Raw genomic sequence first — 8,048 nt, forward strand, 5'->3', positions numbered from 1 at the left:
CCCCTATTCATTCCACTTGGTCTAACAACTCAGAATAGTTCATGAATTCACTAGATTGGCCCAGAAACTCAATGTCAATTAGGAATTCCTCTGCCACTCTGCTATCAGCTCATGTATCTTGGCCAATACGCAAACAATACCTTTATCCAGACGGAACTGCTACTTCTGTGTGCAGTTCTTGGGCTGAGTGTTTCTCCTCCTTCTTACAGCTCTTTTTTTTTTTTTAGTAATACATTCTTTGTTCTTTCTTTCATATACCTTTGACCTATAGTGTTTCTGGGAAATGTAGGCTTTTCCTCCTGTTCTCAATGTGCAAAATTTTCTTCCAAGTTAAGGAATTTATAGCTCCAGTAAATTATACCAGATGCACAAGTACAGGGGGTAGGTATTAGACAACATTATTGCCAATTTTACATTGCCAATATTGCATATGGCATAATTATATGGGGAGCTACCACTCATGACCTACTTTCCCAACTTACACTGGCAAATCAGGTAGCCAGAAGGCGGCCTATTACTTACTGTTCAGTCATTTTCAGCCAGTCTGATTCTTTGTGACCCCAATTGAAATTTTCTTAGCAAAGGTACTGAAATAGTTTACCATTTCATTCTCTAGTTCATTTTACATAAAAGAAAACTGAGGCAAATAGGGTGAAGGATCACACAACTACTAAATATCAAGCCTGATTTGAACTCAAGAAAACAAGTCTTCTTGACTTCTGGCCTAGTACTCTATCCATTGCAGTGCCTTCTAGCTTTTAGAAATTGTGTTTACATATAGAGAGAATTTATATATATATATATATATATATATATATATATATATATATGTATATATATATATATATTCAAACTTATAAGAATACAAGCCATTCCCCAACTGATAAATGGTCAAAGGATATGAACAATTTTCAGATGGAGAAATTAAAACCATTAAAGTCATAAGAAAAAATGCTCTAAATCACTACTGATTAGAGAAATGTACATTAAGACGACTCTAAAGTATCACTTCATACCTCTCAGATTGGCTAAGATGTCAGGAAAAGATAATGATGAATATTGGAAGAGATGTGGGAAAACTGGGACACTAATGCACTGTTGGTGGAGTTGTGAACTGATCTGACCATACAGGAGAGCAATGTGGAACTATGCCCAAAGGGCTGTCAAACTGTGCATACCCTTTGGTATTGGATCTGTATCCCAAAGAGATCATAAAAGGGAAAAGAGCCCACATGTGCAAAAATATTTGTAGCAGCCCTTCTTGTAGTGACATGGAACTGGAAACTGAGTGGATGCCCATCAATTGGGGAATGGCTGAATAAGTTATGGTATATGAAGGTAATGGAATATTATTGTTCTATGAGGAATCATGAGCAGGGTAATTTCAGAAAAGCCTGGAAAGACTTAGATGAACTGATCCTAAGTGAAGTGAGCAGGACCAAGAGAACACTGTACACAGTAACAACAAGATCATCTGATGATCAACCGGGATGGACTTGACTCTTTTCAACAGTGAGGTGATTCCAGGTGAGTTTAATAGACTTGTGATGGAAAATGCCATCCCTATCCAGAGAGAGAACCATGGAGACTGAATGTCGATCAAAGCATAGCATGTTTACCTTTTTGCTATTGTTGTTTGCTTGTTTTTTTTTTTTTCCTGTCTCACATTTCTTTCCCTCTAGATCTCATTTTTTTGGCACAGCATAATGGATTTGGAAATATGTTTAGAAGAACTGCATGTGTTTAACCTATATTGGATTGCTTACTGTCTTGGAGAAGTGGAGAGAAGGGAGGAGAGGGAGAAAAATTTGAAACACAAGGTTTTGCAAAAGTAAATTTTGAAAACCATCTTTGCATATGTTTGGAAAGATAAAAAAGCTATTAAAATTAAAAAAATAAAAAGTGTTTACTAAGCAGGGTCTTTAGGGAGAGTGAGCTCAAATTTAAGGAACACAAATGACCAAAACAGTAACTCATAGCTTCTAGTTACTAGAAATACATTTCTCCCTTTATGGAGTCTCTGTTGGACTCAGAATGTTGGTGCCCTTGAATGGTCTTGAACCCACCTTTCCTTTTCATCATTTTAACGATTACTTCTTTTTAGAATAGTTGAGATCTGGTACTAAGCTTTTAAAAATTTACCAGCTCAATTTTCCAAATAGGGAAACTAAGAGAAGGGAAGCAATTTAGAATCATAGCAGCAGAAAATATCAGGATTAGAAGGAATATCTGAAGTCATTTAGTCTAACTTATACTTTGAAAAGAAATCTCTTTTATAGCAAAACTTCTTAAATTGTGGATCATGACTCCATATGGGATCTTGTAACTGAATGTGAGAGTCAAATTGTGATTTATTATCAATAAATGTTTAATTTGTATACTTACTTTATATACCTATACATCTGGGGTTGTGTAAAAATTTCTTAGGTGAAAAGGGGTCACACGTAGGAAAAGTTTAAGAAATCTTGATCTACAATATTCCAGTTGAACACTTTCATTAATGGGGAAGTCACTATCCTTGAAGCAGCCCATTCTGCTTTTGGACAGCCCTTTGCTGGCCTCCAACCTAAACTTGTCTTTCCCATTTCTACCCCATTGCTCCTGATTCCATCCTCTGGAACCAAGTAGAACAGAGTCAATCCATCTTCCAGGTGGCCTTTAAATAATCAAGAACAGCTCTCGTGGTCCATTAAGTCTTCTCTTTTCTAGGCTAACCATTTCCCATGGTCACCCAGCCATGGTGTACACAAATAGGCATACAAGTAGGTAAGTGAACTCAGGTCCCTTAATTCCCCATCTCTCTTACTCGGTGATTATAAGATCATGGTAGCCAGCTGAAAGGAAAAACTGAGATCACCTAGTTTAATCCTGTTTTACAACTGAGGAAGTTAAGATCCAGAGAAAAATGACTTATTTTATATTCCACAGAAAGTAAATGACAGAGCTATGTTGAACACACAGCTTCCAACTCTAGAGGCAGCCATTCTTTCACTATACCTTCTAGAATGGAGAAGATGTTGGTCTATTTTTTAACTAGGATCCTTTTATTTTTTTTCACAGAATTCCTAACTGCTAAGCTCATTTCCCAAAAATGAATCCTTGTCTCTATTGTTAAACATAGGAGAAATACTCATCAAAAAATGAATAGAAAGCAGCATCAACAAGTGACTTGATTGGTAACTCCTTGGCTTAGCATGTCATATCTCTTGTTGGATGCCAAGAAGCCCCTCTTTATATGTTTAAAACAGTTGTTGTTTTTTAAAGACAACGTTCTTATTGTGATGTTTTCTTGAACTTGAACTAGGTGTACAAATCTGAAGATGGGAACATGTGAAATTACTAAATGATATGGTACTGGAGAGGCATTACAAGGAAATTCTGATATTTCCCTGCAAAATATTGCCAATTATGGTGGCTGTCAATTTAACAATAGGCTTATTCACTATGGTGTTTGATTAATGTGAAATTATTCAGTTGGCTACCTTGTAGTTGGCCTATTTTTGTGTCCAATTAGTATGCTAATAATGGTAATTATGTTCTATACTGCATGTCTCATCACCTAGAGGGTTTTTAAAATGATAAAATAATGAAAATAAACAAGCTGATGCTGCCATTCAGTGGGCCATTCTAATTACTTACTGAGAGCATGCTGGGGAATCAACACTCTACCAAAGGAAATGATTCTTGCTTACTTTGTTAAAAACTAGTCTTTTCAAAGAGAAGTAATCATTTGCTACTATTGCCTTGGTTTAGAAGCACTGTACTGAGCCATTTTCCTTCTTTTTATGTGCTATATTTATATTCAGAATTTACTAAAAAGCAGATAATCAAATTCTTTTTCACTTAAGTGATGACTATTTGCAGAAAGGGTCGGGAAAAGAAAGAAAGGAAAATGTCTGAATTATGTACCTGTATAACAGCTACTCCCACAAAAACCTTCTTCTTCCTCCACAGCCTCACCATGGCGTGTGGAGGGGGAGATGGGGTAGACTTAGCTTCTGGAGAGCTATGTCAGCAGAATACAAAAGCTGGAAGGTTCTACCACGCTAGAAAGCCTTGACTAACACTCCAGCAATTGTGTCTGTTTTTCAAAGACTGGCCTGCGCCAGCACAGAGAGGCCCATTGCTAATAGGCTGTATTCCTGATGACAAATTCTTTGGCCATGGCAACTCATGAAACAAAGCAGGTCAGGATAGGGACTGGACTCGGGAATTAATCCATACGGGCAGCTCCTTTACCAATACAGGCTGACACTTGATCTGTGATTTACAGTCTTTCGGGAACAACCTAAAGCACTAAGAGACTCAGTGACTTGCTTAAGGTCATGTGGCCCATGGTAGGTGCCAGAGATAGGATCTAAAATTCAAAGTGCCTTAGCTTCCTCTATAGCTGAAAAGAGGGCAGAAGGTACTAGGAATCCCACACAATTGTGATGAGTGATGGCCGTTAACTCATCCCAATAGGGCCTCTCAGTGTAAGATTCTGGCCCAGTGACCAAGTTAGAATACAATACAAACTAAATTGCCTCAATCTCGATCTCAAAGAAACTAAATTAAAGGAATCTGATGCTAAATGAAAGGATGGCACATGGTATATCTCCTTGGAGAGAGAAATAATGGGGTGAAGTTTGGTTTTATCCTCCATACAACAAGAAACATCATTTCAGGAGACACTCGGTCACTTCTTATTGCATTCTTGTGCAGTGAGCATAAGCAAAAGAACCACCATAAAGATCATTGAAGCTTAGGTACCAACATCTGGAGCAGAAGATGAACAGTTGGAGAAATGATCAGAACTCAATAAAGTGTACCAAATGACATTAACATATATTTTAAATGAATGAATGAGTGAAGAAGCGCGCATTAAGCCTTCACTGTGTGCCAGGCACTTTGATAAATACCAAGAGCACAAATACAAAAAAGTAAGGGAGCATTCCCACTCTCAAGGAACTTAGAATTATTACAGGGGAAGATGATACATATAGGATAGGTTGACCAGGAAAATGAACACCTGGGGAGTCTCACAGATTATAAGAAGATCCATAGGGGAAGCTGATTAGCACACCTCTTCCAGACACAAGTCTTAGTGATTTTATCATTATGCCCACTGCCAGAGATGAATGGGGGAAAAGAGAGGTATGAGATAAACATACCATGGCAAGCAGACAGCAAAGTAATCTGGGTAGGTGTCAGGATCAGATAGGAAATATGAACTGTGGTCTGCTCTAGGGCTGCCTAGATATAGCCATATAGGTAAGTCTGTATTCATTCAGTCGCAAATTAATATGTCTGAGCTCCAGGGCAGAAGTTCCACAAATGAATGGACCGACTTCCTCAGAGATTGGGGCATAGATGCCAGAGATACAATGCAAATATCTCATTCAGAGAGAGGGTCCCGGTCCAAGTGGTGAGAAGCATAGCAATGGTGGCACATATTTCTAGGGACAGACCATAATTCAGAGACTTCTGAATATCTAAGGCAACAGATGCATAGGGAAGGTACTGAGAAGGGAATTTCAAAAGCTTATAAGAGGCTAGAAAATTGGGGGATAATAAGGAAATGGATTTGACACAGAGGCTGGGATGAAGAACCACCAAGTGTAGATATTACTGACTGCTAACTACTACTCAGTAGTTAACTGAGTTGAATGACAAGGAAGATGCCTTCCAGAGATACATTAGGAATAGTATGGAGAAAATCAGGGCATTTATTCATTATCCAAAAAGTGATCATCAGTTAACTTTCACCAAAATCTACTGGGATTGGAGGAATGGAGAAAAAAATTGATGGAGTAAAAAGGACTCAATCTATGAGTACTTACAGAGTACATATAGATGCCTAGACTTAATTTTGGGAAATCAAGTAAGTAGAAAGCCCCGCCCAACTAATTATGGGGTACTTGTCCTAGTAAAACCTTACAAAATGTGGGAGCTATTTAGAACCACTTGACTTCTTTTCCAATATGACAAGGTTTAAAAAAGTAGTAGATTTGATGTTTATGAGAAAACATAATACTGAATTTACACAGTGTGTTCTAGTAGAAACACACACACACGCACACAATTCCATAAACAAAATCTGGATGTTTTTAAACAATGAGATTACAATAGAAGACATATTATCAGGAAACAAAAGTTACAGAGGGAATACATTACTTCCATGTCTGACAGTCTTTGTAATTATCTTCCTCCTGCCACCAAGACTCATCAAGTGAGAAGGTTGGCCATAATGAAGCCATCGTGTTTCATCCATTTCCATAGATCACTCCATTTTACTTGTACAATCCATTTTGCTCCAATGTAGAAGGCGGCCCAATGAAACTTCCTTTTGTCCACTGAGAAATCCTTTTTGCAGCAATTGTAATTAGATTCAGTTAGAATGGGCAATAATCTTCTGGAACTCAATATTTTCAAGTTCCAAATCAGAGCTTTCCTCTTCTTAACTTTATGACTAAGTACTGTGATCTTCCCAGAATAGAAGTATCTTTCTACTTGAGTATTTTTATTGACTCTTTTAAAAATTAGGAGATTTTGCTAAAGAAATGATCTATTAACAAGGCACTATCTCTTCTCCTTGCTCCTCCCCTCTGACCTCTGGGCCCCACTTAATTTGGTTGAGTTCTTCATTTATACATTATTGTTCCTCAGTGTTCCCAAGAGACTAACAGCTACGCATATTAACAAAACAAAAGAAACCACTGAGATCTGCATCTTGCTTATGTCATAAATGTAATATCTAGAAAGCAAATGGAATACAATAGATATGCTGCTGGACCTAGAATCAAGTATCAACACCTGCTTTCAAATCCTGGTGTAGACACTGTTGTGTTATCATAAGCAGATGTCAATATCATCAGCTATAATATAGAGAATTATAATCATCATCTTAATAATTGCACTGCTTACCTAACAAATTTGCTGTGAGAAAAATGCCATACAAATGCAAATAATTATTTCTTTTATTAAACTCTACCTCAGTGGATCTTGATTTATCTATTATAGAAATGTAGTTCATCAAACATATCTGGCGCTAGGTCAACAGTGGTCATTCCATGAAGTGTTAACTGAGTTATCCTGGCTACTTTTGGAAAACATGTGTTCTCATTAGAAGTACTTGTCACTTTGGGATAACAACCCCCCCTCCAAGTGGTTTCTTGGTCTCCTACCCCATGATGAGGGTTAGGAGAAAGGAAAGATGTATTGAAGTTGTATCAGATAGGAATAACCATTGAGCCTGAAGAAGTGGTTCATTCAGTGACTCTGTTACTTTCTTGCTCATTTTTTAACTCTTCAGTGGGAATAATTTATCTAATAGCTGACATGTAACATTTTGAGGTTTGCAAACACTTTACAAAAATGATCACATTTTACCTTCACAATAACTCTAAGACACAGGGCAGCTAGGTGACACACTAGCTGTAGTCAGGAGGACCTAAGTTCAAATCCGGCCTCAGACACTTAACACTTCCTAGCTGTGTGATCCTGGGCAAGTCACTTAGCCCCAATTGCCTCAGCAAAAAGAAATAACTCTAAGAGGTAAGTGCTATTATCAACCCCTATTTTACAGTTAAGGAAACCAAGTCTGAGACAGGTTAAGTAACTTACACAGGGTCTCAGAGGTATCTGAGGCTATATTTGAGCTCAGACCTTGCTGACTCCTGGTCCACCACTCTGTATCACCGGGCTGAGGCTATCCTTGAGGAGAGGGAGAGGGATAGCCTTCTCCACGCATATGACTTCTTACATCTAGAATAGGGGCTCAGATAGGCAAAGTTGAGTCTGGGCTGCCTCTGGTTACCTCTTCTGCTTTGTTTCTTTGCCCAATTATAGAAGACTGGGCAATAATCCTGAGATGGACAAGTTCAGTCAGAGGTAGCCTTGTAAGTTTAAGAGTTTGAAAGATCTTGGGTCTTCCCTCGATGTTTGCCTATGAGAAGTGCACCCACCACAATGCTAGTTGGAGAAGGTAAGCACCCACAGAAGGATAAACCCAAATTCTCATACAGACCTTCCAAACTGCTTAATGTTTTGATAGTTTTAATGTCCAA

This window comes from Antechinus flavipes, chromosome X (assembly GCF_016432865.1).
Source record: "Antechinus flavipes isolate AdamAnt ecotype Samford, QLD, Australia chromosome X, AdamAnt_v2, whole genome shotgun sequence".
Lineage (NCBI taxonomy): Eukaryota > Metazoa > Chordata > Mammalia > Dasyuromorphia > Dasyuridae > Antechinus > Antechinus flavipes.